The 22,930-nt window shown below is 41.2% G+C and overlaps 1 protein-coding gene and 1 non-coding gene across 36 annotated transcripts in view; one reads left to right on the forward strand and one right to left on the reverse strand.

Annotated features, from left to right (window-relative positions):
• Nucleotides 1-22,930, reverse strand: part of SRPK2 (SRSF protein kinase 2) — a 287,533-nt gene that overhangs the window by 213,818 nt on the left and 50,785 nt on the right. The window lies entirely within an intron of this gene.
• Nucleotides 20,665-20,771, forward strand: LOC118143938 (U6 spliceosomal RNA). The gene has a single exon (XR_004728422.1). It is a non-coding gene; the product is annotated as a U6 spliceosomal RNA (small nuclear RNA).

The following is a 22,930-nucleotide window of genomic DNA, read 5'->3' on the forward strand; positions in this document are numbered from 1 at the left end:
CAAAAAGGGGACAGCAATATCTAGTGGTACACAACAGTTAGAAGGCTTAAATGAAAATGAATAATAGTAATGTCATATACATTTCTTCCCTATCCCTCCACTTTATACCTGAAAAATCAGATGCTCATTTGATTCTCTTTTTTTCCTGAGGGGAGGAAGAGCTGCAGAAGCAACTCCAAGTGGTAACGTTCATCTAAGCAGTTCTCTAACTCTGGTTCACAAACCTTCAGAAATCCCCAAGATCAAACCTATTTCCTAATGATTCAAGACATTATTTGCCTCTTTCTGTGTCAACATTTGCACCAATGATGTAAAAGGAATGACAGAATAAGGTGCTGGCATCTTAGCACAAATCAATGAGGTAGCCCCAAGCTGTACTAGAGTCCCTGCATTTAAGTTTCAGTTAAAAAGTTGCCAGGTTCACATAAGGGTATTCTTGATGAAACAATTAAAAAACAATAATTTTTATTAAATCTCAGTGTTGACATATTTTTCATATTCTTTCTGCTAAAAGGGGAAGCATTCCTGCCACAAACCAAAGTACAATGCATATCTCCATGAAAAACACTTACGTAACCATTTTATTTGCTTTTCCAGAGAATGCTGTTTTCAGTTTATTAACAGACAAGCCTTGCATATTCAAATTTGGGTACCTCACAGTTTTCTCAAAAATGTATAAAATGAGCTTGTTGCTTTAAAGAAAGCATACAAGAACCCAGGATGGGTGTCAATATTTTCTTCATATATTTCAACAAAAATAACTATCACAACAGACTGAAGGCAGAAACATATATGAGAATCTCGCTTCAATCAAGCCAGACATTAAAGAGATTTGCAAAAATGTACAACAATGCCATTCTTCTCATTCGTTTTAAAAAGTACACCTTTTTGTTGTTGTTGAGACAGGATCTCATTGTCACCCAGGCTGGAGTATAATCACTGCAGCCTCAACCTCCCAGGCTCAGGTGATCCTCCCACCTCAGCTTCACAAGTAGCTGGGACTACAGGTGTGCACCACACGCTCAGCTAATTTTTGTATTTCTTTAGTAAAGACAGGGTTTCACCATGTTGCCCAGGCTAGTCTCGAACTCCCGAGGTCAAGCAGTCCACCCACCTCAGCCTCATAAAGTGCTGGAATTACAGGCATGAGCCACCCCGCTAAGCCAAACGCATATCTTTTTATTTTAAGATATGCCAATTAGTTTTAGTTTAGTTTTGTTTTGTTTTTTTGATATGCAATCTCACTCCATTAACCCAGGCTGGAGTACAGTGGCATGGTCTCAGCTCACTGCAACCTCCATCTCCTGGGTTCAAGCGATTCTCCTACCTCAGCCTCAAGTAGCTGGGATTACAGGCGCATGCCACACTGACCAGTTAATTTTTGTATTTTTAGTAGAGGCAGGGTTTCACTATGTTGGCCAGGCTGGTCTCGAACTCCTGACCTCAACTAATCTACGCCCCTCAGCCTAGCAAAGTTCTGGGATGATAGACGTGAGTCACCTCGCCCAGCCTAAAAATAAGCTAGTTGTTAACATACAATAAATTTAAGTGAATTGATAATTACATGTTTTTAATTTCTAATGAAGCAAGTATCAATTGATATAAACTACATGAAAAGGGTCTTTGGGCCCCTAAATAATTTTTAGTGTCTGTCCTAACAGCAAAATGTTTATACCATTACCAAATTCCTTAATACAGGATATCTGGATAAGCAGAAATGTCACTCTGTACTTATTTGATGTTCTTTTTGTCACACGTAAGGGCAAATAACTTCACTATCCCTATTTCTGTTTACTCTCCAACTGTCAATATTCTAGCTTAATTCTAACTTTTTTGAAACACACTTCTCACCATCCCCTTCGAGAATATGAGTAAGGCACCAATTCTCCAGAAAACTTTTACACACTGCAAAATTCATGCAAGTTCTGAGTCCAAGGACTTTGACCTTTGGTCTATTCCACTAGACACTGTTATAAAATCCTGGTACTAGAGAGCAGTGAGGTATCAGTATATTACATGTCCAGTTTTTAACCACTGTATTCCAAAGAATACAGAAGTTACAAATCAAATAATGCCAAGTCAACCTATAAGACAGAATTTACATGAAGGAGTAAAATTCATGTTTTAAAACAAAACCCAAGCAATATTTTCAAGTAAAACAAGAGTTACATCTCACCTAAAATAAAAACAAATCCAAAAGGGTGAAAATTAAATGTATTACATCTTCTAAAACTGCTTAAATCACTCAATATTTAAAAATTAATTTGGAAATCACAGCTAAGAAAAACATGTTCACAGTATCATCCTGTACATATCTAATTTCTGTGAAAGTATAACACACTATTTTTAAATTCTACACATGCTAATCAAGGAATCACAGTTTTTCATCACTCCAAATATCCTTTTCAATATAGCCTCAGTTATAATCAAAATGGAATAATGTACTACTACATGTTTGTTTATAAGACCAGAAGGATTTGAGTATACAGCCCTCCATTTATTTATGGTTTTGGAATTTTTATTAACATTATTGAAGCTGGCCAGGCGCGGGGGCTCAAGCCTGTAATCCCAGCACTTTAGAGGCCGAGGTGGGTGGATCACGAGGTCAAGAGATCGAGACCATCCTGGTCAACATGGTGAAACCCCGTCTCTACTAAAAATACAAAAAATTAGCTGGGCATGGTGGTGCGTGCCTGTAATCCCAGCTACTCAGGAGGCTGAGGCAATAGAATTGCCTGAACCCAGGAGGCAGAGGTTGCGGTGAGCCAAGATTGTGCCATTGCACTCCAGCCTGGGTAACAAGAGCGCAACTCTGTCTTAAAAAAAAAAAATTATTAAAGCTAAATATTACATTCTTCTTTGTTTTTTCTACATTCTTGAAAGTTTTTAAGATGTACATTCTTGAAAGCTTTTAAGAAACTTACAGGCCGGGCGTGAGCCATGTCTGTAATATCAGCACTTTGGGAGGCCATGGAAGTCAGATACACTTGAGGTTCAGACTTTGAAGACTAGCCTGACCAACAAGGAGGGAAAGAGGAGGAGGGAGAGGAAGGAGAGAGGGGGAAAAGGGGGAGGTAGAGAGGGGAGAGGGAAGGGAGGGGGAGAAGGAGAGTGGGGAGTAGGAGAGGGAAGGGGGGAATAGGAGAGGGAAGAGGGGAGAGAAGGGGAAAGGGAAGGTGAAGGGAAGGGAGAGAGGAAGGCAGGGAGGGAACGAACATATTGGTGAATAACAATTTTTAGTGTTTGTTTTCAACATCCACTCCTAAATTTAATGAACTTGGCTGGTGGGGGGGCGGGTGGTGAGCGAGGGATATAAGCCCCTTTAAAAACTGTTTTTCTAGTTATTTTTCCTGTTAAAGCAAATTAAATATAGCCTGAGAAGGACTCCTTACTTCTCTAAGTCCTGGTGGACAAACTGAGACCTAACAGGGTAGACAAGATGGAAAACCTAATTAGGCATATGGGCCTGTAACAACAGTTGAGTTTTGGCCAATCCCAGCAGCCGTACTTTAACCATTCATACACTACTGAATGTTCAAACTGGGTTCAGCTAAGGCAAATGCTGACTTGTAACCAACCTGGCTGTTTCTGTACCTCACTTCCGAGTTCTGGACATCATTTCCCCTTTTTTGTCTATAAATCTTCTTCCACCATATGGCTACACTGCAGTCCCTGAATCTCCCGTGACTCTTGGGGCTGTGAACTGCTCAATTAAACTCCTTTAAATTTAATCTAGCAGAAGTTTTTCTTTTAACATTCCAAATAATAAAATGGTCTTTCCACCAATCCAGTTTATTAAATCTTCAAACAGTTATATTTTCTCTTCACTTGCATTCCCTATAAGTTGATTTTGCTATACATTTAAGGTAAATAATAAAGCAACATCTATACTTTTTAAAAATGAGCAACACATACACACATTGTTTCTCACAATCACACAAACACCCACGCATATCCCTAACAAGGAACAAGAATAAACCTTGGAAGATTCGTATTTTGATAAGCACCTCCCATCTTAATTCCTCTAACACAAAAGTTTTACCTGCTTAATCATCTGGAAGAGGAAAAGAGGAGCTACATCTTCAAAAGGGACACAATTTATGTGAAGCAAAATATAAACAAAACTTATCCATAAAATTCCTTCAGTGTTTTTCATTTTAAAAACACATCAATAATTACCTTGAGAATCAGTTAAAGTACACATTTTCAGAAACAGCAACCAGTAAGCCCATTTCCACAGTACTCAAAATCAAGAGGCAAACTAAATGCATCTTCCAAGAGGACACAAAAAAATAAAAATAAAATCAGTAATACTTTAGCCATTTCGTTTAAAAGTTAGAGTTATAAAACTAATTTTGCATTTAAGTGACAAAACCCTATCTACCACCAAAAACACAAACTGTGGCCAAATACCTTCATACACAGGGCTTTTTCCTTTTTTTAATCCATTTTTGCCAAAGGTTGCAAATTATTTTTGTGAAAACTCAGACCTTGTCAATGACCATGAGCAGGATATAATGCGTTAATGAGACAAGGTCTTATTCTGCTACCCAGGTTGGATTGGTGGTGTGATCACAACTCACTGCTGCCTTGAATTTCCAGGCCCACTCAACCCCTCTGCCTCAGCCTCCCAAGTAGATGGGATGACAGGCAGGTACTACCACACTCGGGGTTTTTAAAAATTTTTTGCATAGACAAGGTCTTGCTATGCTGTACAGGCTCATCTCAAACTCCTGACCCCAAGTGATCTTCCCTCTTCAGCCTCCCAAAATACTGGGATTACAGGTGTTAAGTCACTACACCTGGCCCATATATAGTTATTAAAACTGAATTCCAGATACACAGATAAACACACGCACAGCAATAGTAGTCTGTACACCAAGACCATTCAATGGGGAAAGAACAGTCTCTTCAACAAATGGTGCTAAGACAACTGGGTATCCACAAGCAAAAAAATGAGGCTGAACCCCTCCCAACTCATACCTTATACAAAAATAAAATTAAACTGGACAAACAACCTACACATAACCATAAAACTCTTACAAGATAACATACAGGTTAATCTTCGGGGCCTTGGGCATAGCAACAGATTCTTAGATATAACACCAAAAAAGCACATGCAACAAAAGAAAAAACTATAAATGGAACTTCATCAAAATTAAAAACTTTTCTGCATCAAATGACATTATCGGGAAAACGAAAAGACAATCTGCAGAATGGAAGAAAATATTAACAAATCTCATAGGGGTCTAGTACCTAGAATATATAATAACACACACAACAACAAACATAAACTACCTGATTTTAAAACGAGCAAAAGACTTTAGATGTTCAACATCATTCAAAAAAAAAAAAAGATGTTCAACATCATTATTCATAAGGAGAATGAAAATGAAAATGAGGCACAACTTCCCACCCACAAAGATGGCTAATGGTTAAAAGTTAAAAACAATAACGAGTACTAAAAAACATGGAGAAATTAGAAGCCTTGTACCCTGCTGGTGGGAATACAAAATGGTCCCTTTGCTATGGAAGACTGGTGATTTCTCAAAAAGTTAAACACAAAATTACCATACAACCCAGCAATTCCGTTCATGGGTAGAAACCCAAAAGAAGTAAAAACTAGTACCTCAAATAATACGTACACCCATGTTCACAGCAGCATTATCCACAATAGCCAAAAAGTGAAAATAATCCAACAGATTAATGGATAAACAAATCCTGGTGCATATACACAATGAAATATTATATAGTCATATAAAGGAATGGAATGTTGGGCCAGGCACAGTGGCTCACAGCTGTAATCCCAGCTCTCTGGGAAGCCAAGGCGGGCAGATCACTTGAAGTCAGGAGATGGAGACCACCCTGGCCAACACGGTGAAATCCCATCTCTAATAAAAATGCAAAAATAAGCTGAGTGTGGGGACATGCATCTGGGGTCTTAGCTACTCAGGAGGCTGAAGCAGGAGAACTGTGTGAACCCAGGAGGCGAAGGCTGCACTGTGCCAAGATCGAGCCACAGCACGTCAGAATGGACAACAGAGTGAGACCTGAATGTTGATACGTGCTGCAATATGGATGAACCTCAGAAACATCATGCTAAGTCAAAGAAGCCAGACACAAAAGGTCATGTATTATGTGACTGCACTTACATGAAATATTTAGAATAAGTAAATCAACAGAAACAAAATGGATACTGGCTCCCAGGAGTAGGGGCAGGGGAAAATGGGGAGTAGCTGCTGAATGGGTACAGTTTCTTTTTTTTTTTTAAGATGGGGTTTCACCATGATGGCCAGGCTGGTCTTGAACTTCTGACCTCAGGTGATCCGCCTACCTCAGCCTCCCAAAGTGCTAGGATTACAGGCGTGAGCCACCGCGCCCAGCTATGGGTATAGTTTCTTATTGGGGTTATCACACATCTTGCAAGACAGAAGTGGTGGCTACATAGCATTGCAAACATACTAAATGCCACTTATAAAATGGTTAATTTCATCTTATGTGAATATAACCTCAATTTAAAAAAAATAAAGTTTGCACAGATGTCTTATTAGCTAGTCTATACATCTCCACTTTGGCCAAGGAATGGTCTCCACAGTTCAATGGTCCCTGCTAAAAACCCAAAAGCCTCCCTGACTCACAGCCTGGGTGCAGCTGGAGAAGCAGCACAGGGTCAAAAATATCCAGCCCAACAAGGTGGCTCATGCTTGTAATCCCAGTACTTTGGGAGACCAAGGTGGATGGATCACTTGAGGCCAAGAGTTGGAGAACAGCCTGGCCAACAGGCAAAATCCTGTCTCTACTAAAAATACAAAAATCAGCTGGGCATGGTGGTGCACACCTGTGGTCCCAGCTACTCAGGTGGCTGAGGCACGTGAACTTGGGAGGTGGAAGCTGCAATGAGCCAAGATGGCGCCACTGCACTCCAACCTGGTGAAAGAATCAGACTCCATCTCAAAAACAAAGTCCTATAAAAAGAAACAGCAAGAATATACATTTACATAAACCTTGAAATTTTATGCTAGAGAAAAGTATACACTAAAACTTCCTTAACAAAATTCAAAAACAAAGTTAAGCCTTCTGCAAACCCAAGCAGTGGCAAATATTCAAGTCTGCATTACCTTCACCAATGTTAGAAAATAGCAGGCAACATGACTTCCTCCTAAATTTCAAACTTCCAACTACAAGAGAACCATATAGAATCTTCCTAAAAACACCTACCCATATTCCATGTTTCAGACACTGTAGGCAGTCTATTACTTTTGCAAGGGCTGACTCTTAATGCAAATAAAATTATAATACTGGCACTGTTCAGAATGTTAAGAACAAAAAAGTCTTTCTTCTCAGCTACTTACTACATACTTTACTCAGCACCAAAGTGTACCAGATGCTACATACTAACACAGAACATAAAGAAATAGTGTTCCTCGCCTTTTAGAGTGACTATTCTAAGAAGGACAAAGTGAAAATAATACATTAATTTCCAAAAAGATAAGGGACAACATATTCAACACTACAGGAATAATTTGCGGACATGACACTCACATCTTTCCTGTAGTGAACCCAAGCTAACTGGGTGAAAAACTTCAGCTAAGGAGGCTTTTTTCCAGATATGAAAGACCAACTCAAGTGGTCTTAGTAGAAACAGAGTTGGAATGCTCAGGAGAAATAAATTTTTGGAAAGATTCAAACTATCTTTCCTTAAAAGCACTTTGGCCAGACTATTCTTAACAGAAAATCTAGCTAATAAATGTGCAATACAAATAAGTAAGGTTGGCAGGCCCATAGAATGCTGAGGAATGTTACTGCTTTAGTGAGTGTGTCCATGAGACACTATGCTTGGCACTGTTAATAAATGCTACCATCCTAGCACTGTGGGAGGCCAGGCGGGCGGATCACCTGAGGTCAGGAGTTCAAGACCAGCCTGGCCAACATGGCAAAACCCTGTCTCTACTAAAAATACAAAAATTAGCCAGAAGTGGTAACACCTGTAATCCCAGCTTCTCTGGGGACTGAGGCAAGAGAATCGCTTGAGCCTGGCAGGAGGTTGCAGTGAGCAGAGATTGTACCACTGCACTCCATCCTGGGTGACAGAGCAACACTCCATCTCAAAAAAAAAAAAAAAAAATCTGTTGCCATTAATACTCAATAGTTCTATTTTTCCTATTGTAAAATCCACCAAGTCCATTGCAGAAGGTACGTTAGCAAGTCAACTAGAGCCATTCATCCTTAACAATCACTTAAGAACAAGTTTCATTCAAGCAAGCTTTTATAAATCCCAACTGCATTCTCCCCTGAAAAGGTAGGAGTCAACATCCTTACACATACTAATTTAATAATCAAATGATCCAAGTCTTCACACAAGTCAATGAAGAAAATATTTAACAAAACGGAATCAAAGAAAGTACTTCACCTCACCACTAAAGAGTGCCTTTGAAACTAGTGGCTATGTTTTTGGAGAAGGGGTGTTAAAATACCTAGGCATGGCCAAGCAGAGTGGCTCACGCCTATAATCCCAGTACTTTGGGAGGCGAAGGCAGGCAGATCACAAGGTCAGGAGTTCAACATCAGCTCAGCCAGCGTAGTGAAACCCAGTCTCCAATAAAAATACAAAACCTTACCTGGGAACAGTGGCATCCACCTGTAGTCCCAGCTACACAGGAGGCTGAGGCAGAATAATTACTTAAACTTGGCAGGCGGAGGATGCAGTGAGCCGAGATCACCCCACTGTACTCCAGCCTTGGCAATGGAGCAAGACTCCATCTCAAAAAAAAAAAAAACCTTGGCATACAATTACATAAAACGCATTTCTCCAGCTCTTTAACAAGATTATTACATGCCTTCATGAAATCAAGAGCTGGTATATATGACTAAGGAAGCCTGTTGATCCCCCTGTAAATGCTATGCATTTCACATGAAGCAACAAGAAACAGAAATGTTAAGTTCACATGCCACCCTAATAAGGAACTAAGACTAGAAACCAAGTCTTTTGACGAACTCTACTTTTTAAAAAATGAATTCCATTATTTAATGGCATCGTTTTCCCCTAGTCTCTCAAGGCTTTTTTTAAAAAAAGGTCAACTGGATACAGTGACTCGGACTTGTAATCCCAGCACTTTAGGAGGCTGAGGCAGGACAATTGCTGGAGCCCAGGAGTTCAAGACAAGCCTGGACAACATAGTGAGACCTCTTCTCTACAAAAAGTTAGGTCCTGAAGCAGGGTGATCACCTGAGCCTAGGAGGTCGAGTGTGCAGTGAGCCTAGATCGCACCACTGCACTCCAGCCTGAAGAACAAGAAAAGACTATCTCTCAAAAACAACAAAAAAATGTCTTGGTGTATGTACCTGGCTGAGGAGCCAACAGAGTGAAGCTACCATCTGTGGAACTACGTCTGAAGTCCCTTAAGTCAGAATCTCGCCAAGGCGGAAAAACAGGACAGCACCACCTCAGCTGGCCTCAGATAGTGGGTTCCCCACCAGCGGGACACTCTGCCCCACCACGCAAAGGGCACAGGTCTGGTGCGGAGAGCCCCTTGTCCTGAGAAACTGGGTACGGCCAGAAAGACGGCCACCCCCTCACCCGTCTCACAACACACATTCATGGGGACCCTGGCGCCAAACCGTTCATAGATGACCTGCTTCTAGTTTCGTAGGTAGCAGAGCAGCTTCCCTCACTGCAAACTATTGAAAGTCAGCCCTTAACACAAGGGTTTGTAAAAAAGGAAAATACAAAAATAAAAATAAAATAAATTTTTAAAAAGAAAAATGTTTTTAAAGTGATCCTTGAGTTTCCTCTTACCTCATACGCTATCATTAAATCCAATCAGCTCTACATTAAAATAAGTCCTTAATCTGACCTCATCTCCTCAACTACAACCACCTGGCCAAGCCACATTACAACCCACCAGCTAGACTATTGCCATAGCATGCTCTCCAGCCTCCTAACTTTCACTCTTGCCACTCTATAATGCATTCCCCATACAGCGGCCAGAGTGACTTTTTAAAATTTGAAACAAAGCTGCAGAAAACCATAATACAAAGATCTTCTTCATATTGCTTTGAAGTACATTATCTTTTCCATTCCTTACAGTAATCCTGAGAAATAGCTATGATAAGTTTACTTTCTCTTTTTTCATGGACAAGGCTCAGAAAAGTGCTTTGATTTGCCCAACATTACACAGTGAGTAATTGGCAAGATCATGACTGGCCTTCTAAGTACTATCAATTATGACATTCAAGTCTCTCTGCATGTATGCCACTTACTAATCACCCTCGTAAGTCTTAACATCCATTCAATGCCCAGAATTACTGGAATGCTTCAAAAGAACAGCTAGAGGTACAGAAACACTATGATTTTCAACCCTACCTTCAAATTTCTCTCCCGCTAAAAGCATAATGCACTCTCAGACTACAGGACCACTGCACTCCAAAGAGTTCAAGGTGGCTGGGTACGGTGGCTCATCACGCCTGTAATCCCAGCCCTTTGGGAGGCCGAGGTAGGTGGATCACCTGAGGTCAGTTCAAGACCAGCCTAACCAACATGGTGAAACCCTGTCTCTACTAAAAATACAAAAAATTAGCCAGGCGTGGTGGCAGGCGCCTTTAATCCCAGCTACTCAGGAGGCTGAGGCAGGAGAATCGCTTGAACCCAGGCAGCGAAATGTTGCAGTGAGCAAGACCACGCCATTGAACTCCAGCCTGGGCAACAACAGCAAAAGTCCATCTCAAAAAAAAAAAAAAAATTCAAGGTATAAGCAAAAGACCCCCCAATGATGAGCATTTTAGCAACATATTCCAGGAGGCAGCAAGTTATAGCATTCCAGCTGTGTTTGAGCTAAAAATGGTCTTCACATTTTTTGTTAACAGTGGGGGTAAAAAAAAACTCAAAGGGGTATTTTATGACACCTGAAAATTCTTAATTCTAACTTCTGTGTCCATAAATGAAGTCTGACTGGAACACAGTCATGCTCACTTGTCTATCCATTGTCCATGGCTGCTTCCACACTACCATGGCAGAGTTAAGCAGCTGCAATGGAGGTCACGTGGCAGGAAAAGTCTAAGTTATTTATTATCTGCTCCTTTACCAAAGAAGTTTGCTAACTACTGCCAGTCTCTTGGTTTTGCACCTCAAGCCAGCATCCTTGCCTCCTCTCTCCTCCCTATCAAGTCCAGGTGAAGCTTTCCCCTGGCATCCGATATTTTCCCCACCACTTTACACCACATTTTGAGATGTATTAATTGTTACACATCTGACTCCACAACCAGATAACAAGATGCTGAAGGGTGAGGCCCACAAGTCCTTGTTTATTACTACATCTCCAGGGCCTAGCAAAGCCCATTTATAGTAGTTGCCCAATACTAGCTGAATGAATGAAAGAACACAAGATACTTAATACAGATTAGCTGATCTAAACAACTGTAAACTTTATAGTTTTGTTGTTGTTGCTTTAAAGTCACACTCTGTCGTCCAGGCTGGAGTGCAGTGGTGTGACTTTGGCTCACTGTAACCTCTGTCTCCTGGGTTCCAACGACGCTCCTGCCTCAGCCTCCTGAGTAGCTGGGACTACAGGCGTGCACCACCACACCCAGCTAATTTTTAGTTTTAGTAGAGACAGGGTCTCACCATATGGGCCAGGCTGGTCTTAAACTCCTGACTTTATGATCCAACCACCTCAGACTCCCAAAGTACTGGGATCACAGGCATGAGACACCATGCCCGGCCATTTTTTTTTAAGACAGAGTCGTGCTCTGTCACCCAGGTTGGAGTGCAGTGGTGCAATCTTGGCTCGCCACAATTTCTGCCTCCTGGGTTCAAGTGATTCTCCTACTAAGTAGCTAAGACTACAGGCGTCACCCACCACAGCAGGCTAATTTTTGTATTTTTAGTAAAGACGGAATTTCAACATGTTGCCCAGGCTGGTCTCAAACTCCTGACCTCAAGTGATCCACCCGCCTTGGCCTCCCAAAGTACTGGGATTACAGGTATGAGCCTCAGTGCCCAGCCTATAGGATTTTCTTCTAGAAGATACCAGAAATATAGATTATCAGACTTCCAGCGAGGCATACAGATAACTATCCCTGGGCTCATTCCAATCAAAATCCCCAACTACATCCAAAATGGAACAGGACAGGAGGGTAGATTGCAGGGCAGGAGGACAGGTAAATCAATATGCAGCCCAATGTATTTTTTAAAACATTTTGTAGCTGTAGCTCATGCCTGTAATCCCAGCACTTTGGGAGGCCAAGGTGGGCAGATCACGAGGTCAGGAGTTCAAGACCAGTGTGCCCAACATGGTGAAATGCTGTCTCTAATAAAAATACAAAAATTAGCTGGACGTGGTGATGCGTTCTATAATCCCAGCTACTCAGGAGGCTAAGACAGGAAAATTGCTTAAACCAGGGCCTGGGAGGCGGAGGTTGCAGTAAGCCGAGATTGGGGCATTGCACTCCAGCCTCAGCTACACAGCAAGACTACATCTCAAAAAAAACATTTTTTTTTTAAGGCCAGGGTGATGGCTTACACCTGTAATCCCAGCACTTTGAGAGGCCAAGGCAGGTGGATTACCTGAACTCAGGAGTTTGAGACCAGCCTAACCAACATAGTGAAACCTTGTCTCTATTAAAAATACAAAAAAATTAGCCAGGTGTGGTGGTGGGCACATGTAATCCTAGCTACTCAGGAGGCTGAGGCAGGAGAATCACTTGAACCCAGGAGGTGGAGGCTGCAGTGACCAGAGATCATGCCACTAAATTCCAGCCTGGGCAACAGAGCGAGATTCCAACTCAAAAAAAAAAAATTTTTTTTTTTAAATAGAAACTCAGGTGCAGTGACATGTACCCGTGGTTTCAAACACTCAGGAGGTTGATGTGGGAGAATCACCTAAGGCCAGGAGTTCAACACCAGCCTTGGCAACATAGGAAAACTCCATCTCTTAAAAAGTAAATAAATATTTTTAAATAAGTAAATAAAATAGGAACTGCAAGTTCCAGTCTCAGATGTGAGATAAGAGTTTACATATTACTGATCTTATAGGATCAGTTTTAATCACTTACCTGAAATTTTTTCTCCTACATTGCCTGAATCTTTATATATTTAGCCATGTCACACTGCCTATTAGTCATCTAATTTATTCCCTCACCTTACAAGAAAGCTCTTTTTAAAATACAAATAGATCTGAAAAATGAAAGATAAAATTTCATATACTAATGTGAATGGATAAGGTAGTTTTGAGAGGAAGAGAAGAGTAGGTATCGTAGGAAAATGAAGACCTCACAGACTGAGACAGAACTAGGTAAGATTCTGAAACAGAAACAGCAGGGAAAACCAAGAATGCTGGGAAACAAATACAAAAATTAGCAGACTGTGGTGGTGGGCGCATGTAATCTCAGCTACTCGGGAAGCTGAGGTGAGAGAACGGCTTCAACCTAGGAGGAGGATGTTGCAGGGAGGGCAAATCATGCCACTGGCACTCCAGCTTGGGCAACAGAGCAAGACTCCATCTCAAAAAAAGAATGCTAGGAAACAGAACAGAAGAGCAGGATAAGATGGGAAAGGGCACAGAAAATGAAGTGACACCCAATTCAGCATTTTTCCCCAGGTAGGACACACCCTGTAGAAAAACAGAAGACATCGCTAATCTCTGTGCTTTAAGAACTTTATTGCAGAAGGGCTGGGCATGGTGGCTCATGCCTGTAGTCCCACAACTTTAAGAGGCCGAGGTGGAGAAATCATTTGAGGCCAGGAGCTGGAGATGAGCCTGGCCAACAGGGTGAAACCCTGTCTCTACTAAATTACCACACAGACAGATCCAGGTACAGTGGCACAGACCTGCAATCCCAGCTACTCAGGAAGACTGAGGCAGGAGAATCACTTGAACACAGGAGGAAGAAGTTGCAGTCAGCAGAGATCAGACCTGGGCACTCCAGCCTGGGAGATAGAGTAATGACTATGTCTCAATTAAAAAAAAAAAATTAGGCCAGCACGGTAGCTCACCAGTATAATCCTAGTACTTTGGGAAGCCAACAACACAGAATTGCTGGAGCCCAGAGTTTGAGATCAGCCTGAGCAATATAGAGAGACCCTGTCTCCACAAAAAATACAAAATTACCCAGGCATCCTAACACGCACCTTTAGTCCCAGCTACTTGTGGGGTGAGGTGAGAGGATCCATTAAACCAAGGAGGTCAAGGACACAGTGAGCTATGATCATGCCACTCAACTCTGGTCTAGGCAACAGAGCAAGAATCTGTCTCAAAAAAAGTATTGAAATATTTAGGAATGAAGTTAATATGTCAGCCCCAAGTTCTCAAATGCCTTAGCAAAGAATCCAGTCAGAGGACAGATGGACGGACAGATGGATAGAGACACAGGAAGGTAAAAGAAGAAAGCAAATATGGCAAATGTAGAAGATGGTGAATCTATGTTTAAAAAAAAGGATTAAAAAATTTTTAAAAATTAATGTATTACCATTAGAGAAACCACTGATTTTTCTTGCAACTTCTCTGAAAATCTGAAATATTTCCAAATAAAGGCTGGCAAGGGAAAGAACTCTGCCAGTCTTAACACTTAAGATGCCAACACGGTAATGGTTCAGTCTGGCTTTCATAAACCAGTCTCGAAAAAACATATGGGAAAACAGACACCAAAAAGCAGCTCAAAAACTCTTAAGAGGGCCAGGCGCCATGGCTCAGGCCTGTAATCCCAGCACTTTAGGAGGCCAAGGAGAACAGATCACTTAAGGCCAGGAGTTCAAGACCAGCCTAGCCAATATGGCAAAACCCTGTCTCTACTTAAAAGTACAAAAATTGGCCAGGCATGTTAGTGCATGCCTATAATTACAGCTACTATGGAGGCTGAGGCAGAATTGCTTGAACTCAGGGGCACAGGTTGCAGTGAGCGAAGATCGCACCACTGCACTCCAGCCTGTGTGACAGAGCAAGACTCCCTCTCAAAAAAAAAAAAAAAAAAACCCCACACACTAAGAGGCAGGCTTCCCCAAACCTATTTATTTGGACAGAATGAGAACAGAAAGTAACGACACTATTCCTACATTCACTCATTCAGCAAAATTACCACACAGACCACAGTATCATTATTCTGACACTGAGGAGGACAAGAAGACATCACAGAACTGCCCTTTAACTGAAAAACAAATAGCCTATATCAAACAGTAGAAGAAAAATGCATCTAAATATATTCTACAGATCACTTGGTGGAATATCAGAACCACTTGCAGAACTTTTAAAAATCCTAATGCCTCAGCCACACCGAGCACTCAAGGAGCAAGGGACAGGCAACAAGACTGGCTGAATGAGGGAAAACACCAGGGGTACAAGATGAATCCACATCTTACCACAAAGTTTTATGGAGTTAACACTATACTATTTAAAATACAGCTGTGTTACTCCAAAATTTGGTCGTCTTATCTTTATGACTACCATGAAGTTTTAATGGTTTTCCCACAAACATTTCTATATTCTCCTAGTTCTTAACACTACACATGTGCCAGCACCAAACAACAAACCGAATTTATTAAAAGTGAAGCAATAAAAATGCCTTATATTGAAATCAAATAAATGAATAAATTAAGTTATCAATATAGCTGTCTTAAACTATGTGCCCTAACATTAAGGATGAGTAAGGAATAACGAGATTTCCAGCATTCTTCCCGTCATGATGTCCTTGCATTCATGGCCAAGAGATACTTTTTCTTATTTATTAAGGAAAATTCACACAAAAAAATATCACAATGCGCAGAGCTTAAGGTGTAATTATTTAAAAGAAATTCAAAGTTGGGCATGATGGCTCACGTCTGTAATCCCAGCACTTTGTGAGGGCAATGCAGGCAGGTCACCTGAGGTCAGGTTTCAAGACCAGCCTGGCCAAGACGGTGAAACCCTGTCTCTATTAAAACTACAAAAAAATTAGCCTGCCGTGGTGGTAAGTGCCTGTAGTCCCAGTTACTGGGGAGGCAGAGATGGGAGAATCATTTGAACTCAGGAGACAGAGGTTGCAGTGAGCTAAGATCACACCACTGCACTCCAGCCTGGGCAACAGAGTAACACCCTGTCTCAAAAAATTAAAAAATTAAGCTGAGCACAGTGGCTCATGCCTGTAATCCCAGCACTCTGAGAGGCCAAGGTGAGCTGATCATTTGAAGTCAGGAGTTCAAGACCAGACTAACCAACAAGGAGAAACCCCAACTCTACTAAAAATATAAAATTAACTGGACATGGTAGCACATCCCTATAATTGCTGCTACTCGGGAGGCTGAGGCAGGAGAATGGCTTGAACCCAGGAGGAAGAGGTTGCAGAGAGCCAAGATCGCACCATTACACTCCAGCCTGGTAAGTGTGAAACTCCATCTCAAAAAAAAAAAAAAAACCATAAATTCAAAATGAATCTATGTCAATTTACCACAATCTTTTTTTGTTCACCTATGAATAAAGAAGATACGTTTAAAGGCTTGTGTGAACAAAGTAACGTTCAAGGAGTACACTTAAGGTAAGAAAAATGTTCCATTCATGATTCAAATACCACTGTAATCAAACTCTGGCATTTTATCAAGAGGCTTGGAAATCTTATACTTTAAAACCAGTTGGGCCAGGCGCGGTGGCTCACACCTGTAATCCCAGCACTTTGGGAGACCGAGGCGGGTAGATCATGAGGTCAAGAGATCGAGACCATCCCGGTCAACATGGTGAAACCCCGTCTCTACCAAAAATACAAAAAAAATTAGCTGGGCATGGTGGCACGTGCCTGTAATCCCAGTTACTCAGGAGACTGAGGCAGGAGAATTGCCTGAACCCAGGAGGCGGAGGTTGCGGTGAGCCGAGATTGCGCCATTGCACTCCAGCCTGGGTAACAACAGCGAAACTCCGTCTCAAAAAAAAAATAAAATAAATAAATAAAACCAGTAACTTCATTTCCAGAGGCACAGGCCAGAAATGAAAATAAAAATAAAGGCCAGGTGCAGTGGCTCACACCTTTAATCTCAGCACTTTGGGAGGACGAGGCAGGTGGATCACGAGGTCAGGAGTTCAAGACCAGCCTGGCCAACACAGTGAAACACCGTCTCTACTAAAAATATAAAATTTAGCTGGATGCGGTGGCGAGCGCCTGTAATCCCAGCTACTCAGGAGGCTGAGGCAGGAGAATCACTTGAACCCAGAAGGCACAGGGTGCAGAGAGTGGAGATGGCGCCATTGCACTCTATCCTGGGTGACAGGGAAAGACTCCATCTCTAAATAAATAAATAAATGAAATTTAAAACTAAAAATAAAATCAGTACCAAAATGAGAATTGACTCCTGTCTCCATTTCTATTCATTCCACAGCTAGAAATCTTGATAAGGGTAGGGATAAAAGGAGAGCAGGAGTAGCAAACATTAACAATAGGGGAAATAAAACATTCACCTTAATACTGATATGGCTCTTCCTAAAAAACCCAAAGAAATTGATTTGAAACTACTAGAATTAATGAATTCAATCATATTTTAGATTAAAAGGGCATTCATCCTTTACAGTAAGAAGGATTCTAAAACTGCATCCATGCCAGCAACACTAAGATTAAAAGTGGTGGCAGCCAGGCATGGTGGCTCATGCCTGTAACACCAGTACTTTGGGAGGTTGAGGTGCGTGAATCACAAGGTCAGGAGTTCAAGACTAGCCTGACCAATGTGGTAAAACCCCTCTACTAAAAATAAAAAAAAATTAGGTGAGCATGGTGGCACGCGCCTGTAATGCCAGCTATTCCAGAGGCTGAGGTAGGAGAATCCCTTGAACCCGGGAGGTGGAGGATGAGGTGAGCCAAGCTGGTGCCATTACACTCCAGCCTGGGCGACAGAGTAAGACTGCATCTCAAAAACAAACAAACAAAAAAAGTGGTGGCAGAAAGGCCACGCATAGTGGCTCTTGCCTGTAATCTAGGTACTTTCCGAGGCCAAGTCAGGAGGACTGCTTGAGGCCAGAAGTTTGAGACCAGCCTAGGCAACATAGTGAGACCCCTGTCTCTACAAAAAAAAATTAAAAATTTGCCAGCATGGCTAGCTAATGTGCCTCTGGAAATGGAGTTACTGGTTTTAAAGTATAAGATTAGCCAGCATTGTTGTGCATGCCTATAGTCCCAGCTACTTAGGAGGCTGAGAAAGGAGAGTCCCTTGAATCCAGCAGTTTGAAACTACGTGAGCTGTGATTGTGCCACCGCACTCCAACCCAAGTGACAAAGCAAGACCCTGTCTCTTAGTTAAAAGAAAAAATAAGGACAGATGCAGTGGCTCACAACTGTAATCCCAGCACTTTGGGAGGCCGAGGTGGGTGGTTCACTACAAGTCAGGAGTTCAACATCAGCCTGGCCAACATGGTGAAACCCCATCTCTACCAAAAATATTTTTTTTAAAAATTAGCTGGTTGTGGTGGTAAAGCCTGTAATCCCAGCTACTCGGGGGGCTGAGGCAGGAGAAACACTTAAACCCAGGAGGAAGAGATTGCAGTGAGCCACTGCACTCCAGCCTGGGCAACAGAGCAAGACTCCATCTCAAAAAAAAAAAAGGTGATGGCAAAACAAAATACCAACTGAGTACTATTAACTCTAAAATACGGAATGTAGCAAAATGTAAAAATGACAATCCTATAGAGATTAAAGGAAATACCATGTAGTAATCACATAAAATATTTTCTAAAACTTGGCCTTATGATACTAAAATTCACATGCGTTTGAAAAAAATACTAAAAAAATTAAACAGTAATTACTGAATATTCATCCTACTACATTTTTAAAATACAGTATAGTTTAAAACTAAATTTTCCAGTTTAAAAAAAGACATTAATGGACAAGTGTGGTGGCTCACGCCTGTAATCCCAGCACTTTGGGAGGCTGAGGCAGGCAGATCACCTGAGGTCAGGATTTTGAGACCAGCCTGGCCAACATGGTGAAACCCTCTCTCTACTAAAAATAAATATAAAAAAAATTAGCTGTGTCTGGTAGTGTGTGCCTGTAGTCCCACCTACTGGGGAGGCTGAGGCAGAGAATTGCTTGAACCTGGGAGGCAGAGGTTGTAGTGAGCCAAGATCGCACCACTGCACACCAGCCTGAGCGACAGAGTGAGACTTCAACTCAAAAAAATAAAAAAAGACATTCATAGACTAAAACAGTATTTCTAGATTTAAATGTTAGATCCTAATAACCACAAATAATGACGACAAAATAATATGTAATAAATAAACAGCTACTAGACAATTGATTTACATATTTCATACTATATTCAACAAAAAGTTCAGATGCATCAAAGAGTTAAAAATAAAAAATAACCCATAATAGAAACTATTGATCCTAAATGTATAAACTGGCTTTGGGGGAGAGAAGGAGAAAAAAGGAGAAAAAATCATTTCTGAGTAAAGAGACAAGAGATGAATAATAAAGTTAAATGAGTTCTGACATACAAAAACTTAAACCTTTGCAAACTTCACTCCTTCAGTAACTACTTTTTAAATGCATACACAACATTTCACACACTGTGCTAGGCCCTGATTTTTCAGTTTGAGTAAAGCACACGAACCCTCATCTGCTAGAACTGAAGTCTAGCAGAAAACCTAGTAAATAGCACAAAAAGCATATGGAAAGTTGCAGTAAATTAAGTGCTAAAGGAAAAGACAGATATCTCCAAGGGAACACGAACTTAGGAGAAACCGCAGCTGGAATGGCCATGAAAGTCTCCAAAGCATGACATTAAAGCTGATGACCAAAGGAAGAACACGTACCTTGGCCGGGCGGCTCACACCTGTAATCCCAGCACTTTGGGAGGCCAAGGCAGGTCAATCAATGAGGCCAGAAGTTTGAGACCAGCCTGGCCAACAGGGTGAAGCCCCATCTCTAAAAGAAAATAGAAAAGAAAAAGAAAAAAAAGGAAGAACACATGCCAACCAGATGAAGTGTAGGGAAAGCCAGCAACACAAAGGCCCAAGGCAGGCAAAAGAGGACCAACCTTAGTGACTCCAACAAAATAAGAGCAACTGATAAAAGGTGACACTCTAAAACACCAAGAAAAACACAGCTTCCCATATAACATATCAACAACAAAGGGAAATGTATGTTCCTCACCGCCACCTGCATATGTCCACCCAAAAAGACTAAACAAAATGTGAAGCCAAAAGTTAACAAGAATGAAGCAAAACAAGTACCTATATAAAATCAACAGAACTATAAACTTGGTTGCTCTTTTTAAAAGACAATCTGAAAATAATGATAGAAACTAGCATTGCTCATAATTTACTCTTCCTAATAACCTTAAAACTAACTGCACAAAAGATATCTATAGAGGGGAGAAAAGATATCCACAGAGTGGCATTTAAAAAACTAAGTGCTCACTTCATAGGCCAGGCACAGAGTCTCATGCCTATAATCCCAGCACTATGGGAGGCCAAGGTGGGTAGATGACCTGAGGTCAGGAATTCAAGACCAGACTGGCCAACACGGTGAAACTTCATCTCTACTAAAAATAGCCGGGCGTGGAGGCAGGCACCTGTAATCCCAGCTACTAGAGAGGCTGAGGCAGGAGAATCGCTTGAATGTGGGAGTCAGAGGCTGCAGTGAGCAGAGATCGTGCCAACACACTCCAGATTGGGCAACAGAGTAAGACTCCATCTCAAAAATGAAAAAACAAAAAAACAAGTGCTTTCTTCGGCAGCACATTTACTAAAATTGGAACGATATAGAAAAGATTAGCATGGCTCCAGTCCAAGGATGACTGACAAATTCATGAAGTCTTGGAGTAATACACACACATACACACACACACACACACACACACACACACAACCAAAAAGCCTAAAACTATGAAACTATCTAAATTGTACTAAATTTTCATCCGAAATTGTAAGAATATAGATTGGAAAATACCCAGAAATGTTTAGTATAACAAATATTAAGTAATAACATTAAGCAGTTTGTGTATACAGATAATATATAAAACAAAAACCTTCAAAATCTAAAATCTGAATTGACAAATAATGTTTAGTAATCACCAGCTGCTCTGCTCAGGATTATGTTCAACAGCATACAGTATTTTTAATTCAAACAATACATTAGAGAATAAAGAGTATTTTAATATTACCGTCCCTCAGAAATGAAAACTGCTATTACAAAAAATAGCTTCATTCTTTCCTGAAAAATACATCCTGAGAACCAATCTCTCTCCTACTTTCTAGCAGTAGTTACTTTCTGCTCCCTGCTAGTCCATTTTGTATAGTTTTATGAGGGAGGAAGACAGAGAGAGAAGAGAATACACATATACATTTATTAATAATTTTTGGTAATGAGCTGTTTAAAAATGTTTACAAACAGTATCTCATGCTTTATGTACCATTTACCAAAGATTCTAGCCTAAAGCTATATAACTGATATAAATACTAACTAATCTACTGTATTTATACCATTATAACACGTAAATATACACTGATTTCTTTCAATCTTTTATATCAGACAGTGCTATCTATGATGTTTCTGGTTTTAAAATACATATAATGTTTGGCCAGGCACAGTGGCTCACATCTGTAATCCCAGCACTTTGGGAGGCTGAGGTGGGTGAATCACTAGCAAACATGGCAAAACCCAGTCTCTACTAAAAATGCAACCAAAAAAAAAAAAAAAAATAGCCAGGTATGGTGGTATACGCCTGTAATCCCAACTACTTGGGAGGCTGAGACAGGAGAATCGCTTGAACTTGGGAGGCACAGTGAGGCTCGGTCTCCAAAAAATAAATTATTACCTTAAATAACACTATTTATTGGCCGGGTGTGGTGGCTCATGCCTGTAATCCCACCTTGGGAGGCCGAGGCAGGTGGATCACTTGAAGTCATGAGTTCAAGACCAGCCTGGCCAACATGGTAAAACCCCCTCTCTACCAAAAATAAAAAAATTAGCCAGGCTTGGTGACAGGCGCCTGTAAGCCCAGCTACTCAGGTGGGGCAGGAGAATCGCTTGGACCTGGGAGGTGAAGGCTGCAGTGAACTAAGATCCCACCACTGCATTCCAGCCTTGGCAACAAGAGCGAGACCACATCTCAAAAACAAAACTAAGACTACTTATTATCAAATAATTATTAATTTTTTTTTTTTAGATGGAATCTCATTCTGTCACCAGGCTGGAGTGCAGTGTGCAATCTCAGCTTGCTTCAACCTCCGCCTCCCAGGCTCAAGCGATTCCCCTACCTCAGCCTCCCCAGTAGCTGGGACTACAGGCACACGACACCATGCCAGGATAATATTTACATTTTCGTAGAGACAGGGTTTCACCATCTTGGCCAGGATGGTCTCAATATCCTGACCTCATAATTCGCCCACCTCAGCCTCCCAAAGTGCTGGGATTATGGGCATGAGCCACCTCACCTGGCTCTTATCAAATTGAATAAAGGAAGACAAAAAATTCCCAAATCCATGTCTGATTATTTATAGTCACAAATAATAAAGCAAACAATGTATCACTCAATTTTTAAAAGAACTATGAGCAAATAATTCAATTATCAAAAATCAACTCATAGCTTTAAAATGAACCTTGGGCCGGATGTGGTAGCTAATACCTGTAATCCCAACATTTTGGGAGTCAGAGGCAGGAGAACTGCTTGAGCCCAGGAGTTCCAGACCATCCTGGGCAATATAGTGAGACTTCATTTCTGGGGGGGAGGCGGGGGACTGAAAATGGGTCATGATGGTGCGTGCCTCTAGTCCCAGCCACTGGAAAGGCTGAGGTGGGAGGCTTGATTGAGCCCAGGAGGCGAAAGTTGCAGTGAGATGGCACCACTGCACTCCAGCCCAGGTGACAGAGCAAGACTGTCTTTAAAAAAAAAAGAACTTCATGTATCATATAAAAATAAAATATATACCAAATTTTCAAATTAAAAATATTCACTAAGGCCAAAAGCAAAAAATGTTTATTTGTG

The sequence above is a fragment of the Callithrix jacchus genome, chromosome 11, assembly GCF_049354715.1.
Source record: "Callithrix jacchus isolate 240 chromosome 11, calJac240_pri, whole genome shotgun sequence".
In the NCBI taxonomy this organism is placed as follows: Eukaryota; Metazoa; Chordata; class Mammalia; order Primates; family Cebidae; genus Callithrix; species Callithrix jacchus.